Genomic DNA, 21458 nt, shown 5'->3' on the forward strand with positions numbered 1-21458 from the left:
GAGCAAAAAAAGGATAAATTTAGAGAAGTTCATGTTAAGGCTGAATCATGTGAAAAGGGATAAGAGAAGCAGGACTATCACACTTCACCCATGAGTAGCAACAATAATTACCATCAGAAAACAATCTAGACACAGAATATTTCCTATAAAAAGTATAATGTATTCGAATATTTATTGTCTAAAAGACTACGAAGAACTAGTAAAAGTTTTAATTTTCCATATTCCTAACACTTTATACTTCAATATTTTCAAAGCATGATAACTAAACAATTTTTCAAATTTTAGTTATGTAAAACAGGGCAAAGTAATTATATGCATTTTAAATAATTTACATTTTTTCTAATGGCTGTTATAAAGATTAAACACATCTTGAAAATTCTAGCCTAGCACTAATTTTATGCACAATAGAATGAATGTATTAATATTAATATCAATATTAATATTTTATTAAATAAATATACATAAGTGGCTCTATCTTGGTTTCTATCTTTAAAATCAACAACTAATGATTAAGATTAGAGCCACATGTCCTAGGAAAGGTGATAAATCGCATTCTAAGGTCAAAGTAATTTTACTCTTTGCAGTGAATAATTCTATTTTTTTCTACTCTATACATTTTTAGGTGAGCAAATTTTGAATCCAGTTCAAATGGAGGTGTTCACTATGATAAAATCCTCCTGCATAGCCCTCATATTGAATTATAAGAAGGTTCAAATTGACAGCTTCTTTTGGTATACAAAGGAGGAGAGAAAGGGAAGAAATGGAAAAGGAAGGAGGAAAAGAGGGAGGGATAAAAGAGTGATAAAGTGGTGGACATTTAGACTTGCCATCTGAATCCTTTGAAGGGAGATTTGTTGCCCCAGCTGTCTGGTCTTCCAGGATTTGCCTCCACTACAGAGATCAAACTTGCCCAGGTCCCATACTTTGTAGGACTAGAACAGGCTACGTTCAATCATGGATCCAGGCAGAATTATGAAGGCCCAGCCCCTTAAGTCCAATATGGGTTAAACTGGGTGCCATATATATATATGCACACACACACACATATATATAAAATTGGGATGGGCAAAACGTTCATTCGGGTTTTCCATAAAAACTTATGGAAAACCCGAATGAACGTTTTGGCCAAAACCCAATATATTCCAGAGATCTCCAGGGGTTGGCTTAGGTTTTTTTTGGACCTGCATGTCTGTTCAGTTTCTCCCTTTTCCCAGTCCTGCTTCCCATCCCACTTCCTTCCACAGGCAATGATCTCTAACGAAGACATTCCAAACTCCTACTCGGCATCTGCCCCCAGAAAACCCAACCTGAGACATTCAGGGAGAGAAAAGGAGAGAACAAAGGAATAAAAGATGGATAAAGAAAAAATAAACTCACATTTGTTGACTACTGAATATATTAGTGGCCAGTCATTGAGCTAATAATCATTTTACAGAAACATTTAAATATTTAACCTTCATGGGAACATTTAATGAGGAAATTATACTTATCCTCATTCTATGAATATAGAAACTGAGACTCAAAGAGACTTAGCCTCTGTTTTGAAGTTGTGTAGGTACTGAATTGGACAGCTAAGACTCAAATGCAAGAGGTTTCAAATCCTTTCCACTACACCACAACTTTTTTTGTGCATCTGCTTTTTGTAACACCTATAAGTTCCTTGAAATACATGATCTCAATTGAATCTCTACATTATATGCATTTTTTAAATAGTGAAGCTGGTGTTACCTTGATACCAAGTACTGACAAAAATATTACAAGATCAACATAAGCCAGTCTTATGATCATTGTTTTATATAGTCAACAGTCTCTTAAATTTATCACTATTCATCCTCTGGTGTATTTTATTCCTTCCACCATTTGCATGTGTTCATCTGAGATGATTCTCCCTCCATCTGTAGATCTCCCTTTATTATTTCATGAAGTGTGGTTTTTCTGGTGACTAATAACCTCAGTTTTTTCTTCTTTAAGCATCTATATTTCATTTTCACTTTTGAAGACTATTTTCAATATGATAAAACTCCTTGTTGGTATGTATTTTCCCCTTTATCTTAAAGATGTTATTCCATTGTAATCTAACTTCCATTTTGTTGGTTGAAAATCGTTTTTCAGTCTTAGATTTTGCTCCTTTGAAATCACCAAGTAATGGCATTCTATAGGAAAAACTTTAGAGCATCCAAATAATATTTACCTCCTCCAGATGGGATTACTTTTCTTGTAGGAAACAGTTACTGTGGGAGCAGGTCATCTGATCCAACAAGGAATTGAGATGAACTGAGTCAGGCTTTAGGTATCTTTGAGGGCTGGTCTGTTTGTGGTTTGCCTTTACTCTTAAAGGGTAGTTCTTCAGGATTCCCAGCTAAAAATGTAAGGTTTTCCTTGGTAAACCCTGAATTTAATTTCTTAGCCTCTCAGTAGCTGCTTTATTCATGGAATTTGAGATGCTCAAAATTAGGAATCACCAAATGCCTTGAGGAGAGCACTTGGCAGAGAATTTTGGGTTCACTTAATCACATTTTCCTTCCCTCTACATCTTGACCTCTCAAGTCCTGTCTGCCTTCTTTGCTTTCTGTTGCCTTAAATCTGCCAGCTTTTAAGTTGTTTTCTGTGGGATATTTGATCTAATACAAGTTACTCCATTGTAGCCAGAAGATAGTCTCCATTTGTTTTCTCATTAGATCTTGTTAGAACAATGTTTGGTTATTTTGATGCCACTTTTTATTATATATAGCCATTTTGTATAGAGAGTTAATATTTTATGTCACTGGCTGTACCAATATTTTTTTCCTAGCTTATCTAGCTTTGGTTGATGACTCTACCTGTGTATATCTTTCCACATGAGTTCCTCTAATGTTTTCTCAAAACTACAATCTTTCTCTTACATTCTCTTTCCTTTTATTGCCTCTCTATTCTTTCAAGGAAACTGTCTCTATTCCTAAAAATTTTATTCAAGAAAAATTATGGCAAGGGTAGTTTGAGGTAGAGTAAAAGAAGGGCAAAAGTTCTTAGATCATTAATTATTTACAGTTGTAAATGTTTAGACATAAATGGAAATGCATTGTAAGCAAAAAGGACGAGTACTCCCCTAAATGGAGGTCAAATTATATGAGATTTTTCTCTCAAGCAAACGCACATGAGATAGTACCTGGGTGTGTTGTAAGTCATAGTTAGAAGGTTCAGGCCATCATGTTGATCATGAAGAAACTATATTGTTATAGAAAACTCTGTGTTAAAACAAACTGATCACATACGTACGTGAGACACAGTAATTTCACACTTTTTCTTTCCAGGTGAGACCAACTCTTGTATATATATTTCCAGTTTATATTCAAGCTTTGACTTTCAGATGTTTACATGTTAAAAGTCCTATATACTATGTTTCTTCCCCTTAGAAAGTTTTTTCTTACTCCTACTTCCCTGAAAGTAATATAAATCACCAACTTGTTTGAATAATAAACAAATAAAATGGTATATAATTTATCATTCCCTTCCTGGAAACTTGAATCTTATTACTCTGAATGCAGAGATATAATCTAATATTATCAATACATACTGAGCAACCTCGGCTTTTTCAATCTGTTTGCATTTGTAATGTAATATTTCTTTGGAATTATTCCTTTAAATAGTCAAACTTATCTCTATCTCCATATGGTGATGTGTAGCTCGATATTTTAAAGAAAATGAAATGCTAGATGAGTCTCTGCTAGCATTCCTGAGCTCACTAATGCATTTATTTCTTCTACCTTTTTAAAGAGACTATGGCATGTCACAAACTAGTTTCTGCATTATTATATTTCTATAAGTGATAGAAATTAAAGGTTAACATTTGAAAACTATCACATGGCCACCAATCCTAAGCATTTTAAGTCAACACTTTTCCTACAAAACAAGATCAAAAAAGGAATTCATAATTAACATAAAAAAGGTGATGCAATGTATCCCTAGTTTGAATAGAGGGATAATAGAATTACAGTCAACTATCTCCACTTCTTCTGTCATTTTACTTAATAGTATCATGATTGACATATGAATAAGACCTCAGAATCATTAAGTGAAAATGTTCTGAATTTACATGTGAGAAAATGTGGTTAGATAATATTATACAGCTAGGTATATTTGAAAAGTAGACTTCTTGAAAGGAAAGTGGTGTTCCTGGCTGCTGAAAGACAGAGTGGAAAACCTAGGGCAAAAGAGAGCTCAGTTGGATTTAACAGACTCTTTAAGAGCACAGGGTCATATCCAAAAAATCATTGCTAAGACCAATATGAAGGAGCTTTTCCCTATGTTTTCTCCTAGGAGTTTTATGATTTCAGGTATCACATTAAGTCTTTAACCCTTTTCAAGTTAATTTTTGTGTATGGTGTAAGATAAGGGTCCAATTTCGTTCTTTTGCATATGGATATCGAGTTTTTCCACCACCATTTATTAAAGAGACCACCCTTTTCCCATTGTTTACTCTTGGTGACCTTATCAAGGATAAGTTGACTGCATATGTGTGAGTTTACTTCTGGGCTCTGTGTTCTCTTCCATTGGTCTATGTGTCTGTTTTTATGCCACTACCAGATTGTTTTGATTACTATAGCTTTTAGTATAGTTTGAAATAAAGACATATGATGCCTTCAGATTTGTTCTTTCTCAAAATTACTTTGGCTCTCTGCGACCTCTCAAGCTACAGTACTAATTTTAGTATTTTTTTTTCTTTTTCTGTGAAAAGTGTGATTGAAGATTTTATAAGGATTGTACTGGATATGTAGATAGCTTTGGGTAGTATGAACATTTTAACAATATTAATTTTTCCAACCCATGTACATGGGACATCTTTCTATTTATTTGTGTCTTCTTTAATACCTTTGATTAGTGTCCTATAGTTTTCAGTGTACAGATCTAAAAGGACTTTTGAATTATTTCTGTTTGATTTTTATCTTTTTCATTTATATTATTCATTTAATTTGATTTTAATAAATGTCCTTATTCTCTTTTTGTTAAGTTTTATTAACTAATTGCATTATGTATTGATTTATAATATTTATCTCTCTTGACCTAACTTTCAAATGTAGTAAGGAAAAAGAAAAAGATGAAGACACACCTATGAATATTATTTATTTCTTTTGTAAGGGATATAGAAAGTGTTTCATCTCTGCCATTTATCTGTTCCAGTCCTACCAATACAAATGTCAACTACAGATTCAAGGTGTCAGTGACCAACCAAAAGTCTGGTTCTGTTTTTTAGCTCCAAATTCATCCAGGACAGTAATGAGGCTGCCCTCATGTAATGCTGCAGAAATCTTTTAATGATCAAGGCTTTTCTGTTCCAAAACCCCCAATCTCTTTAGAAATAAATTTAAGATTACAAATTCCTGGATCTAGCCAAAAGTCCCTAATATAGACCAAGCTGTGTTTACAAATGAAGGAAATAAGATAGAGGCTCCATGGAGGGAGGGGTTCTTTGTGTAATCACACAGATCGAGGCTTAGTAAGCAGACGTTTCTGAATTCTGCACTACGATTTTTTTTTTAGAAAAAAGGGTCCACAAGATTTTTTTAAATCTCTAATATAATTAGCCCACCTCTTGTCTGTGAAAATTTTGTCATTTTCCATTAAGACAAACGTGCAGAAGGGATCTCCCTACACTGTTCCTCAATCCTGAGAACTCGGTGGAATTAGTAATGTAGTCAACAGGAATGTTAGGATGGGAGTTATATTTTTGCTGGCTTCTCTGTAAATACAAAGGAGAAAAAGCTCATTTTGATCAGCTAGGGTTTGACGTAGATTTCCCCAGGAAAAGCATCTGTCCTTACTCTTCATGTCGATTTTGTGGTGTGTGGCTACTATCCACAGGTGGCTGACTCCCCATAGAGTCCTTTTACCACTCAGGTCGACACACGGCTGAGATGAGAAAACAGACTTGAGATTTTGAGTGGCTAGCTGACGGACGCCTGACCACTAAACCACATTGCCACTCCACTCCCCAACCAGAAGCTTGCTCCACTGTTTTATTACAAGATTTGCTGTTGCAGTTGTTGTTGTCATATTTTATCCCCATTTTATTTTAGTGTAAAAATCAGGAGATCTAATTTATAACCTAGATCTTTAAACTAACCACTTTAAGTGTTCTCATCTGTAACGTATGGGTCTTAAAGTAGATAACACAAAAATAAAAGAAAACAAAAAGCGAATGATAAAATATCCCTTCCAGATCTAAGCTTCTGTTATTGATGATGTGTTCACATCATTCTCATCATTGAATAACATACATGTTGGATGTCTCTTATGAGCAAGAAAATATCTGATGTGCAAAAAAGTATAACGCATGGCCCCTGCCCTTTGGAGACTCAAAAACAACTATAGAAAACAAATCAAGTCATAAGCAAACCTGTGTCTCTTAATATCAGTATGTGTTTTTGAACACTGGTAAAAAAAAAAGATCTCTGGCTCAAGATACGAAATATAAATGACCAGTCATTTTGCAGAAGCAAGCAAATGACAACTTCTGGTTAACTCAGAATTGCACATCAATTGCAGTTGGAAAGTGTATGGTCTTTCAAGCCGTCTTCCTTTTCCTATTGGTGCTTCCTAGAGTAATAAGATGACTGGGTCTCAGAATGTGGGTTTGCTGCAGGCAGCATCATGCATCAGACATTTTATGGTCCACCTATTTCCTGATCAAAGGAGAAGTTCCAAACCCATTTTCACCAACATTTGCAGATGCTCTCCCCCTCCAAATGTCTTTTTAAGTATCCAGACACAGCAGTCTGGCTCTTTTTCTGGGTAGTGATCTCTTCTGGCTACACGAATAGTTACATGCTCCAATAGATGAGATCTTCCAAAAATTTTACATTTGAAAATAAAAATATCATTTTCTATTTGGATCCACATGGCCTTGAAACGAAGATCATTCATGAGAGGTGCGATGAAGCCCTCCATTTTGTTCACAGAGACCCAAAGGATGGAGAGGAGGGAGATTGGATGAGGTTTCTGGGACCGTTTCAGGAGAGGAGTGCCATTGGCAACTGGAGGAAATATCTTTGTCTCAGTCATTACGCTGCCAGGAGTGCTGGAAACTCAGCTGCACACAGTGGGAGACGGGAGCTCTCAGAAGAGGCAGATGGCACGGCATGAGGAAGCTAGGAAGCAGAAGCTTCAACTTTCCTGGAACCATCCTCTCTCCTCCTTTGTCACATGGCTCATGAGATTCTGAGTTTGCTTGTTCTTTCCTGCAGTTGAAAGCACAGAGTAATTGCCAGGAGAGGAGCCCCAAGCCTTCCCCCAGATACCCTTCCAACCTTGTCCCTCAAGGTCCACAAGAGCAGGGTCAGGGAGAAGTGTCAGTGTGGTTTTTGAAGTCAGTGTCTGGCCAGTTAGCTGAGGGAGCTTCAACTTTGTTAAAGAAAACAAATATTTTCTTCTTTCTCCTGCATATTTTCTGCTGGTTTAGAATCACACATGCATACACACACTGTTGCCAAGAATAAGGGGAAATTATATTTCCCACCATTTCTAATCATCTTGAGTGGAACCAATTTATTTTGTGTTGAATGGGGGTGCTCATAAGCGAAAAGGTAGCCCTGGGACTGGATTGAGATGTGAAGGGAAATTGAAGCACAGGAAAGCTCCATGCATGATGGTTTGCACCAGATCCATAATCACCACATAAGATGTTCTTATGTAGACAGGTGCAGGTAATTAAGCAACACAGTGACAATTTTTCAGTCCCTTAGCCATTTCCAGGGGATCTGGGATAATGCCATTCTCTCCAGACAAACCTTTCGAGATGGCGTCAGGAGCGAAGAACTTCCACTCCACTGGCCAGTCGCATAAGAAACAATTCAAATTTAATTTTGTCCTTTTAACTGAGAGTAAAATTAATCTCTTAATCTATTGGGCTGGCTACCTTCTGAAATACATTCTCTGTAACACATGATGTATCAAATTAAAATTAGAGTTACACAAATCATTAAGGATTCAAATTTCAAAATTTCTTGGGACATGGAATTTGCAAATAAAAGTATGGTGCACTAATGAATTGACAAAATTAGATGTGAAAAATGATATTGAAAATATAATCATACCCATCCATATATTGTGTACCTTAATTTCATTTCAGCCACCTAGTAATTCTTGAGGTAGGCACTCTCTCTATTTTATAGCTGAGGAAGCTTAGAGAGATTAAGAACACTTCTAAGGCCCCGAAGCTAGATGGGGTGATATTTGGGTCTAGGTATGTCTCAGTACTAGTTTTGGTTGTTAAGAATAGCTAAATGGCACATCAGTTGGGTAGCTTGTGTCTTTAGAAACCAGCTGGGAAGTCATAGCAAATCAATAATTGGATCTCAACCTACAACAGAATTATTCCAGTTTTTCATTGACAGTATTAGCCTGATACTGAAGTTAAAACTGATACTGTTACAAGCATATTGATTAATTAAGGCCCTAATAAAGTTTCTTCAGTAAAGAACAAAAATACATTATCTTAGTTTCTTGGTTCCTTCTGCAGACTTCTAGTAGGAAGTGCCTGAAGGGTATTTGTTATGGGCTGAATTGTGTCCCCCAGAATTGTTATGCTGAAGTCTTAACCCCGACCCCTTCAGAATATGACTGTATCTGGAGATAGGCCTTTTAAGAGGTTATTAACTTAAAATAAGGCCATCAAGGTGGACTGTAATCTAATCTGACTGGTATACTTCGGAGAAGAGGAGGTTAGGTCAGAGACACACACTCAGGAAAGCCCATGTGAGGGCAGCCTCACATGCAGAGAGAGGCCTCAGAACAAACCAGCCCTATCAACACTGTGATCTTGGGCTTCTAGCCTCCAGAACTGTGAGAGAATCAATTTCTGTGGTTTAAGCTGCCTGCTCTTTGGTACTTTGTTATGACAGCCCTTTCAAATTCACTCAGTATTTTATGCCCATATTTATGAAATTCAAAAGCACAGACTCTTACTGACAAACTAGCAAGGATATAATGTAATTTAGAGATAATAAAACAGAAAGGTTCTTTTTAAGGATTTTAAATATAAAAATGACCCTAATTAATACATCTTCAAATATTTATTTCCCACTTATAAACATGAAAGCAAATTCAGCTTTGGCCAATTCCAATATAGATGGAACAACCAAGGACAGTAGATAATTGTTTTGGACACATGTGGTGATGAGGCCTTTGTTCATTATTATATTTTGTTTGGATCTCTAAAGCCATGTAGTATAAAATAATAGCACACAAAACAGGAAATTAATTGGAAAACCAGGGTTATATTTTGCCTGTGCCAGTATCTTGTTATATGTCATTTGAGAAATTCAGTTAACCTCTTTGGGCCTCCGTTTCTTTACCTCCAAAGTGAGGGGGTTGAACTAAATGAGTCTTGAGGTTCCTTCTCACATTAGTGTTTATATTTATGACTGAACAAAGCAGCAACTGTGAAAAAGGAATTTCTGAAGAAAAAAATGGATATTTTTCCTGGATAATATAATATAATATAATATAATATTATATACCTTACTCTAGATTCGTTCTAGAGAAAATAAATGATATTGCTATGATGAGGATACTCTCATTTCATAAAAATGAAGAGTAAAAATGGCTTTCAATGAGGAAAAAAAAAATCATTTGTAAGGGAAAAAAAGACCTAATTTTGAAAGTGTTCAAATACTGAAATAGACTACAAAGCAACATTAAATGACTTTCTTCCTTGGATATCTTTTAAAGTAATTATTTATTCATTTGTTCTTTTAATAAACATATCAACTACTTACTATATGTCAGGCAGTTTGTTAGCTGCTAGGTATAAATTCGTGAGCAAAAATAGAAACAAACTCCTGCCATGACTGTTCTATAAAAAAGAAAATAGTAATCAAATTAACATAAACACAAAAGAAAAATTACTTGAAGCAAATGTATCTGGGACTGTGAGAACTTGTAACAGGGATCTTGGGATAGAAAGTCTGGCAATGCTTCCCCGAGGAAGTGGCCTTTGAGCTATTTGAGCTGCTATCTGACAGAAGCACAAAGATACCACGAGTCTCCTTACCACATATAAGCTTCACTTTTTTCTTACCAACAGAATCCTGAATTTTTTTTTTTTTCCTTTTACTGGCCATCAGTGTGCTCAGCTGAATGAGTAACCTCTAGCCTCTGTTGCAACTAGGGGTACCTATGTGACACAATTTCTTGTACATGAGAAATAATCAGAACACTGCTAATGATTTCTCTGAAAACTTTATGTTTCTAATAGAAGTGCTGCACTTGTATCTTTGCCACTTACTTTTTCTTCCTAACTGGAAGAGAGATGCAACATTTGGAGATACAACAGCCATCTTGTGACCATGAAGAACAAAGCCAGAGACAGGTCGTCTAGTAGGTCAAATCTGTAAAAGTGCTTCCCCTGGCTGATTCATTGAAACTATCCACACCTTCTGCAATACATACAGCTGGATATTTTCAGTTGGACCCCTCTATAGTATGGATGTACTTGTCTGCTCCCACAGGTGTGGTTATTCACTTATCAAGTGTCAGTTATATTTTCTCTTAAGCCTATTGTCAGATGTACTTGGTATTGTAGTTATTTAATTGCATATTATGTAAAACAATAAAACAAGAGTGTCAAAAGAAGTTTTATTTTTTGTTTTATAGAAAGTAAGTTAAATGTGTTAAAAATGCATGACTGAGAGTTACTAAAAATGGCACAGTGGGTTTGGGCAAAGCATTATTTAAAAATTAGGAAAAATATCATAAAATCCAAGAAAGACTTTGCACTCAAATTGTTATACCATTACTATACAAGAGTCTTCATGCTCTCCATTGCTCCAATTTAGACAGAAACTGGGACTCATGAAGGACACAACATGAGTGTGGTTTTTGGTCAAAAGGCCACAGGAAAATATGAGAAACTTTAATTAACCGACTGATGCGCAGAGAAAGATCATATTGAAAGATGGGTGAAAACAAAATGTGTATTTATATGCTTTAGGTTCAACTGTGAAGCTTAATGTATGTATGTTTTCATTTTCCATGATTTCTTGTCTTAAGTGACTTTTTTTATTGACTAATCAGCTTCTGATGGTGTGATGGAACAAGATATCCAGTGATCTTCTATTAGACTATTTAAGCAGCATTTACCCCATTTTAAGCCTGAAAATTTTGACACAGATGATGACTAAATCAAATCAGGTCCCTTGGTTCAATACGCTAGTTATTTATGGATGCAAAATATGATTTAAGTTGCTTCTCACTTCATTTCCATTGTTCGATCCCTGACCATCATTTTGTCTAAGAAAACAGTGATACATCAAACACAACAGAAATTTTGTGAACATTAACTCACATTGGCTATATTCTCTCATTACGTAAGATATTCCCTAATGTAAATTAGGCCCATGAGGAAATGTGCCAAAAGGATATCATTTAGTGTTGTACACGAATAATTTATACAGCCATACAAACACAGAGTTGCTCCCATGCACTGAATGTCACCTAAAGGACCGGAAGAGTGAATTCGCTTCCAAAATGCCAAACTGATAGAAACTAGTTTCCTTATTTGATACATACTTTCTACAGGAAAACAAAATGGCAACTTGCCAAACAAACGAACAAACAAACAAAAGCCCCAAACCTGCCTGATCATACAGGTCCTTAACAGCTGAGTTTTGGCAATTTAGTGCAAGGGCTGTTGCCTCACAGCTGCTGAGCAATGCCATAGTCTAGGAATTCAACTTCAGCGGCAAAATGGCTGCCACTCACGATGCCTGTGTAGAAGTCCTTCCCATCGTGGTTTACTGTGCTAATGTTGGGTCCAGGGACCATCAGATAATTCATTTGCCTACAGTTGCCTGAAAATTTTGCACCACTCCAGATACTCTCACGTAATCAGATGGAATACACCTGGCCAAGGCAGACTTCTGCCATGTTATGCTCATAACATGCTGGTGGAATATATTCATCTTCTGAGTGAATCTGTGGAAGATGTTGACAGTTTTGTGTGTGTGCTTTTTAATCCAGATATGACTGTGCTCCTCTGGGCAGCTCCAGTCCTCAAATAGCAGTAGCCAAATCTATAAAAACTAAATGTACACCATAAAGTTCTAATGAGCAGTAGAGACTTGGGGTCTTGCTGTACATAATGCTGAATGCTAGTGTGTGTCCACACATGGGTTTGTACTGGAAAGAATTTTCCACATTTTTGTCCCTTTTTCTAAACATGCGGCCATCCTCTGTGTATTGCCATGCCAACACATGAACTGATAATTATATGGGTCTTTAAAAGGAGAATTTTTCTTTTTTAATTTACATATTGTAAATTAACACTTGCAGATGGTGTAAATACAAATTGTAGTTCTAACTATGAGTGATTACATTTAGGTTCCATGTGAAACTTTGTACAATGGCCACATAAAATTATGTGGAAAACTTTTAGTCAGTCTCCTTCCTGGAATTTATATGCTGAGAAATTTCATTTTCTCTTGAAGCTCACATAGAAAGTGGTCTAAGCATAAGTGTCTTAACATCTTTGAGGCTGAAGAATATGAATTAGTAAGATCTATTTCTTACGGAAATAACTTTTTAAGTGTAATTGTGGATTTATACACATCATACTTAACATTTATCCCTAACATTTTATTTTATTTTTTGACTGTAATGTTGTTTTTATTTTTAAATTTTTTATTGAACTATAGTTAATTTACAGTTATGTCACTAACATTTTTAGACTCATAAATTGAATCAGTATCCCTGTAGTATATTTGTATAGACATCTTAGATATATAGATAAATAGATATGGATATAATAGTGCAATTACCTGAGTAGTACAAGTTTTTATTATGTCCAAAAGAATATAGACATTATCAAACACTGGTTGTGTCTGTGGAATTTGGTACAATATTTTTTTGGAGGAAATACGTATTAAAACCAATATGAATGTACAGGTATAGTTTTCTCATGCCCAAGAACCACATATGAAAGAAGACAACATAAAAACCTTTGCAAAGAAAATAGTTCATACGTCATGAAACAATTTTCAAAAACGTAGTGTTATTATAATGCCCTAACACAAGAAAATTACCAAGCAAATTTTTAAGATAATTTTTTGAGAGTGCAAACTTACAAATAGCAATTAGTATTTTCTTATTTGGATCAAATTTTCTCCCAATTTCGTTTGAAAGTATAAAAATGCCTTTCAATGGGAAGAATAGCTGGAGTACCTATCACACAATGTGTCTTATAGCCAGTCTTTCACACTTAACTGGTTTTCAACATTTTAAAATCAATTATAATCATGGATCTGATGTTTCTGTACCATTCTCGGTATGTAGATATTTTTAACCAAATTTCCTTTGACCATGTTCATGAAAAATTAAAAAAGAAATGTGAAGTCGATTTAGACTTTTACATCATAAAATGATGTAAAATAAATCATAAAATAATTAGTGAGGGTAAATGAGAGTTTCTTAAACCAAAAAAAATCCAATCTCAACTGTCATTCAATTTTTTCATCCCTGTATAAACAAATGAACACATTCATATACAGCTCATTTTTCCATTACCTTCTTTTGAAAAAAACATCTTTATTGGAGTATAAGTGCTTTACAATGGTGTGTTAGTTTCTGCTGTAAACATTACCATTTTAATAGTAGTTTCTTTAAAAAATTATTTAGCTGACATAGTCCTAATGAAATAGCTTTTTTCTTTTCCAACAAATAACGTTTATTCATTTAACCAATTTATCATAAAGAGATACTGAGCTATATATAGTCCTATTAGTCACACAAAATATAAAAGAAGGAATCATGGTTCTATTATGAGGATCTTCAAATGGTTAAAAATGGAAAAGGTATTCAGAGACGCAACAAATGATTTCTGCACTTCTCCACCAACTGTTGAGTCTCTTCACCATGACTCAAAGACTGACTCCTGCAGTGCTATGGGCAGCACCTCAACAATCCTAATCACAAACCTAACTCCACTGTTAGCTTACGCATGCGCACGTGTGTGCACGCGTGCATATATGCATCGTATGTTTAGATCACTTGTGCATATATGTACATTTATTGATAAATTACTCTGTGCTAGCTAGACATTTTATTAAGTGCTGTCCTATACGGTATCCCCTTTAATCATTACACGACATACGAGAAAATTATAGCTCACAATAGCTAGGTATTTGGCAAACGCTGGATTTTGAACTTAGATCAAATTTCAAGACTATGGCTTAGTATCTATGCTACAGTAAATAATGGTCGATCACACACAATTTGCTTTATAAATAAATATTCACATAAAAGAAAACATTCACTCGCAAGAAACAACTGTCATGTCTGTGGAGGGGTAAGAAGAAGGAAGCTGCATTTAAATTATCTTTAGTAATGCTACGATTGAGAAACTTTATAACACTTAACAAGAGAGTAGGATTGGCCAGTTTTATAATTTTATCTCTATTGCCAACACATGGGATCCTGTATCCTACAAGCTCTGATGACGACAGTTAAGGCTAGTTGGGAAAATATCCGTGATGGCTCTAAGTTTTCTTTTCCATCTGGCTCTAAAAATCTAAGAGCGCAAAGGCTGTTTTAGAGCTTCTGAGCAGCACAGTAAAGAAATTATTTAGAAAAGGCAGAAAAAACATAAGTATTTTATGCAAAATATTTTCTACTGTCTATAAAGTAAGAAACACCATGGAGATGTACAAGGCAGATTATACTCAAATAAACACACAATAGCAGAACAGGAGGAATTGGTCATTCTCCTATGACCAATATGATATGAATTGGTCATATCTATGTCTCAATGGCAGAGTTGAGACATAGATACTCCCATCTTTTCTGACCCTTAAACCACCTTTACCCTTTAAAAGAACTTCTTAAACAGGACGTATTTTGTTTGGAAGCAAACCTTGAGGAGAAATGACTGGTTAGAAAGCCCTGATCTCCAGATGAAACCTTGGGATGGTTTGCCACAGTGAGTGGATTTACAGGCTGTAGCGACAGACATTCACACTATACTTTATATTCTTTCCACTACCACATACCTCATGTCTACAGAGAATTACAAGTTCATTTGAACAAAAGAAAGAACTCATACTCTTTTAATCACATTAATATTGGCCTTTATTCATGCTAGACTATGCCTCCCAGGAAAAGCTTTTGTATCTATCAGATCTTAAATGACCACCAGATGAGGAAAGAGGGTTGAAAGTCAGAATCAGTGGATCTCTTTTTATTAAGAATATCAGTAAATATTCAAAGCGAATGAGTTCACATTAGGCAGAAGGCCTAATTCCAAGTGTTCATGTTCACCAAAGTCCCAAAGAAATATTTCCTTTCAAATTTTGGGAAGAATGTTTTAACAGACCATGACATTTCTGACTCTGGGTTTATATTTATGATCATCACTGTCTTCTTTTAACCATACTCTTGTTCAAAAAATGTATAAGCATCAGGGCAAAAATCATCAAATGTCTTCAAAGTTATTTTGACTTATGATCAGACTCTTATGGGAAATTTTCATTTTTACCCAAATTAGTTTTCCTCCTACTAATGAGTTGGCTCTCTCTGCAGATCTTTTAGAGAAGGGAACTGTTGTGTGGTTCATTAGAGGAATGTGTGGATACATAAAAAGCTTTTAGGGGACATTGTTATAATTGGAAAAGTATATATTCACATGGAAATTATTTCCTGGATTAAAATTTTTAAAAGCTGGAAGATTGGCAATTCAAAATTTTATCTCTTGGTTTCTTAGAAAAGCTCCTTTGTTTTCAAATCCACAAGCCAAAACAAGTAGAATGAATCTATTTATTGCCTGGATGGCACAATCAAAATAACAGTGAACTCTGTTTTTGCCAATTGCATGTGGAAAAACAATTGATATTGTGTAAAATATTAAAATACTGAAAAGAAGCTTTTTTTTTTTTTTTTTTTTTTTTTTTGCGGTACGCGGGCCTCTCACTGTTGTGGCCTCTCCCGTTGCGGAGCACAGGCTCCGGACGCGCAGGCTCCGGACGCGCAGCCTCAGCAGCCATGGCTCACGGGCCCAGCCGCTCCGCGGCATGTGGGATCTTCCCGGACCGGGGCACGAACCCGTGTTCCCTGCATCGGCAGGCGGACTCTCAACCACTGCGCCACCAGGGAAGCCCGAAAAGAAGCTTTAAATAAAGAAAATATGTGTTAGAATTGAGAAAGGACCAACCCCTAAAATGAGACTGATTGAAATTCTGAGTTTGTGAATTTTATCATGAAGTTGTATTGAATCCATAATAGACTCTTCTCTAAATCCTTTGAATGCTTGCATGTCAGTGTCTTCAAATGTGTACTGTTAACCTATGCAAGACATAATAATGGCATTAATTTTTAATTGCATTAGGTACAAGCACATTAGCCCATTTGTTCTCCTCAAGTGTCCTTTGATATACACAGGTTATAATAAAATTTTAAAAGTAAGGAAACTGAGAACCAGAAATGAAAAGGAATTTCCCAGTGAAGCATACAGAAAGTGGCGGAGCTAGGTGGAAACCAAGATAGCCTGACGCTGAAGTCCAGTGTCCTTCTAGTTAAATCATATTGCAGAACTGTTAAGATCTAATATTGCTTATTGAATAATGAAACTATTATCCCATACTATAAGCCTAGTACCAGCTATCAGTTGTTATCTTAATCAGTTGTTATTGTGGGTTATTGGTTATCTCCTTTAGTTAGCAGTTGTTGTCAGTTATCTACTTTAATAAGAAAACATGAGAATATAGTTATTGAAAAAATGCATAGGTAAGTGTAAAAATACTAATATTTGTCAGTTGTTTCAATATTTTCCATCAAAATTAGAATGTTAATTTAAATAGTCTTCCAAGGTAGCATACTAAGAACTATTTGGAAAGTAGTAGCAATGTAAATTTGCCTTTTATTCTTTGTCTCAAATTATTCTCTGATAAAGTAAAATATAACTCAGTGACCAAAAGGGGTAAGCAGTAGCAGCAGCACAAGAGCAAAAGTTCGGAATTATACGTGGATTTAATAATCAAACTTGAATAATGAAAATTTGAAAATGCATAAGACTGTCTATAATTTGTAATTGCCACTCAATTCCTTTAAGAAGTAATTCTCATTAGCACAGTAACTTTATTTTAGAGCATTTGAAGTAACATTGTAAAACTGTGTGTATGGAAGGAAGAAGGAATATGGATAATCAGAGGTCGGTATGGAAGACTTATATAAAATGATGGAATCCAAATAAGATAAACAAGCCATCAAAAACAAGAATCCAGCACCTCTCACCTGATAAAACACCATTGTTTTGGGTCTAGCATCATGCCAAGTTTTTGTATCACATTTAATGTTCCCGTAGAAACTCAGTACATTGAAGAATAAAGGAACTTTGAACAAGGGGATAAACAAGATTCTAAAATACTGACAGGGGCTTCCTTGGTGCTGCAGTGGTTGAGAATCCACCTGCCAATGCAGGGGACACAGGTTCGATCCCTGGTCCGAGAAGATCCCACATGCCACGAAGCAACTAAGCCCATGAGCCACAGCTACCGAGCCTGTGCTCTAGAGCCCGTGAGCCACAACTACTGAGCCCACGAGCCACAACTACTGAAGCCCGTGCACCTAGATCCCATGCTCCGCAACAAGAGAAACCACCACAATGAGAAGCCTGCACACCGCAACGAAGAGTAGCCCCCGCTCACCACAACTAGAGAAAGCCCGTGCGCAGCAACGAAGACGCAACACAGCCAAAAATAAATAAATAAAATAAATTTTAAAAATAAATAAAAAAAATAAAATACTGACAAGGCCAGAATCAAGTCATATCTTGATGTCTTACAAGTGCAGACTCAGTACTACGTATCAAAGTGATTTGGCATTTTTTAACTATTTAGTTTAGTTAGTTGATTGGCCATTTGGGGGAGAATTTTTTATTTCTGTTTTCTCATATATCATCTCATCTTCTCCTAAAACAGAGAATTATCAGAATTCCACAACTGGCAATAAGCTGAAAACTTTTTATTTTGTTTTTGCTTATGACAGTTTCACCCCCTTAGGAGACAGAGAGCCATACCTACATGTCATTCTCACTTACAGTGTCACTTGGCAAAAGCCATCGATCTCTTAGTAAGAGGCAGGAAACCTCTTGCCCAGGGTCCACTGATACAATAATACAAGAGGGAATGCTGAGAAAGCATCATTCTTGACGTTCAGGCACAAACGCATACCTACAACTTGGGCTTGTTTAGGAAAACTGAGAACCACCCCTGCCCCACCATGAGGCTTTCACTGAGTAACAAATAACAGTAATTTACTATTTGTGGAGAGACAAGAGAACCCTTCTTAGGATTCTCTTAGGGAACCTACACTTAGGAATGTGTAGGGCCTACTGAAAGCTACATGTAGGGGAGGAATTTTTAGAAAAGCTCTTTGGCCCTCCAGCTCTTACAGTAAGCACAAGGCAATGGCAGTGCTCCCCAGGAAGTATTTGAGCCTGTGGTGCACTGAAAGTAACAAGAACAGCAGAACCCCAACTCAGCCCAACAGCTGACTCTATTGACTTCATCCTATACAATAATGGTCTTATGGGGGAAGAGTCATACCTATTATTTCCAGGCATAAATATGCTTTTGTCTCTGTGCTGCTCTTCTACCAAAATGTCTGGCATTCAATCAAAAATTACAAGGCACCAAAAAAAGTGAGAATAAAAGAAAGACCCATTGACAAAAGATAAAAACATCAACCAAACTAGATTCAGAGGTGGGAACTATCATAAGGATTTTTAAGTGACTCTGTTAATATGAAAAATCATCCTGCAGAAAAGGTAAATAGCATTGTATTAGTAAGCGTTCTCCAGAGTAACAAACAATAGGAAATATCTATATCTATATTTATATCTATATCTATATCATCTATATCTATATCTGTATCTATATCATCTATATTTATATCTGTACCTATATCTGTATCTATATCTATATCATCTATATTTGTATCTATATCTATATCATCTATATCTATATCTCCTAATGACTGGCTCACACAGTTGCAGGACTGGCAAGTCCAAAATCTGCAGGGCAGGCTGGCGGGCTGACATTCTGGTAGGAGTTAATTTTGCAATCTTGAGTCCAAAGGCATCTGGAGACAGACTCTCTTCCTCTTCATGGGACCTCAGTCTTCTCTCGGAAGGCCTTCAACTAGTTGCATGTGACCCACCCATATTATGGAGGTTGATCTACTTTCCTAAGTGTACTGATTTAAATTTTAGTCACATTTAAAAATTATATTCACAGCAACATTTACACTAGTGTTTGACCAAACTACTGGGTACCTAGACAAGTTGACACATAAAATTAACCATCACAACTAGTAAACTTGATAATTTACTAAAGGATGAGTGTGGACTAGCATGAAAATGAAAAACTCCTGAGGCTGTAATCACAGGGGGTCTCCATTCTTTCCTGGGCTCTCACTTCAGGAGCTCCACCAGTTTCTTACTCTGGTGGTCATGAGTAAGATGATCATGGAGTAAGATCAGTTTCTTACTCTCATGGTCCTGGCAAGGGGAAGTGAAAAGTAGCCATTGTGAATCCCTGCCAGAACCTTCTGCATAATAAAATCTTACTCTCCATGAAACTAATTCACTGGATGGCAATGCTTAGTTCTTATCCCACCTGGGAGAAGAGAATTCCTCCCCACTGTAGCCCACAGCACCTTCCTATCTCATCTAAGGGGGGGAAATATTTTTTTAATTAAAAAAAAACCCAAAGCTAGTTAACAAGCAACTGAACTTCAAGGAAGTGGATTGGGACTGTTGCAGCCAAGGGCATAGGGAGAAGAGGGAGGGGGAAAAGCTACAACCCTAGAGGAGGGGCAGAAGCACTTGTGAAAGCCATACCTCTGAGACAGTCCCACTGAAAGATTAAAACTTAATCAGAAGATGAGGGAACTGTTTTCCTTTCCCACACGCTACCACCACGCCAAGACTCCAGCATAATAACAACAGTGGATTACAGCTGACAGGGCTGCAAGACAGACTCTCTGTAAGGAACAGTTTAATAAGAAGTCCCAAAGCCAAGAAAAGAGACAAAAACGAGGATGCCAGAGGAGTTTGAAGCCACAGGTCATTACAATACAAACATTAAACACAGCCCAACTGCTAGCTAGATTAACATAAATACTCACACTGAGGGCTTCTGACCTCAGAACCTATCATACAACATAAGTGACTTCCAACAAAATATTCCAAAGCATACAAGAGGCAAGGAAAAAGTGGTCTGAAGAGGCAGAGCAATCATCAGAACTGCACTCAAATGTGACACAGATGTTGGAATTATCAGACAAAGAAGTTAAAATAACTACGGTCAACATATTAAGGGGTCTAATGGAACAAGTAGACCACATGAAAGACCAAATGGGTAATGTCAGCGGCAAGATGGACATTATTAAACAAACAAAAAAAAAAATTCAAAGGTAACACTAGAAATAAAAAGCATAGTAACAGGCATGAAGAAGGCCTTGGATGGCTCATCGGAGGATCTGACACAGCTAGGGGGAGGAAATCAGGGAAACTGAAAATGAGTCAAAAAAATTCCCAAACTTAAACACAAGGAAGAGAAAGAAAGAAGAAAGAACAGAACACCTCAGAACTGTGGAACAATATCAAACAGTATAAAACACACATAATTAGAAAAATAGAAGGAGAAGAAAGAGTGAATGGGAGAGAAGAAATATTTGAAGTACTAATGACTGAAAAATACCCTAAATTAAGACAGACACAAAACCACAAATCCTGGAAGCCAAGACAACACCAAGATGTAGCGTATTTAAATGAAAGAAAATCAAAGACAGAGAAAATTTTGAAGAAAACCAGAGGAATGAAAAACCACCTTTACCTATAGAGGAACAAGAATAAGAATATAGCTCATTTCTCAAGAGAAACCATGTAAGCAAGAAGAGAGTGGATGGAATCTTCAAATTGTTCAAGAAAATAATTGCCAGTCTAGAATTAAACATATAATGAAGTTTAACCTTAAAAAATTAAAAAGAAATAAAGATTTTCTTAGACAAACCAAAATTGAAGAAATTAATTTCCAGCAGACTTGCATTACAAGGAATGTTAAGAAAAGCTCTTCAGTCATAGAAAAAATGGGGTAGGTCAGAAACTTGTATTTATACAAAAAGAAGAAGCCAGAGAAGGACTAAACGGAAATAATAAGGTACCTGTACTACACCTAAAACAACATAGTTGTATTTGAAGATAGACTCAGGTTATTTTAAAAGGTATATTGTAAACTTAAAGACAATAACTAAAAAATATTTTTAAGATTTAACCAAATGCAATGAAAAAGAATGCATCACAGAACCAAAGAGCTTAGAGAAACACAGGAATGGTGAATACAAAGGAAAACACAGGTAGCTACACCTATTACACAAACTGCTGACAACCCAAGTTAAAAGCTTGAAGTCAGCCAGAGAGAAAGATTCACTATATG

General features: G+C 36.0%; 1 long non-coding RNA gene across 1 annotated transcript in view; it reads right to left on the reverse strand.

Annotated features, from left to right (window-relative positions):
- Positions 1-15979: 15979 nt before the first annotated feature.
- Positions 15980-21458, reverse strand: part of LOC129391537 (uncharacterized) — a 53927-nt gene continuing 48448 nt past the window's right edge. Inside the window, exon 3 of the long non-coding RNA XR_008615803.1 lies at positions 15980-16130. This is a non-coding gene — a long non-coding RNA (uncharacterized lncRNA). The remainder of the gene's footprint in view (positions 16131-21458) is intronic.

This window comes from Physeter macrocephalus, chromosome 18 (assembly GCF_002837175.3).
Source record: "Physeter macrocephalus isolate SW-GA chromosome 18, ASM283717v5, whole genome shotgun sequence".
Taxonomy (NCBI): domain Eukaryota; kingdom Metazoa; phylum Chordata; class Mammalia; order Artiodactyla; family Physeteridae; genus Physeter; species Physeter macrocephalus.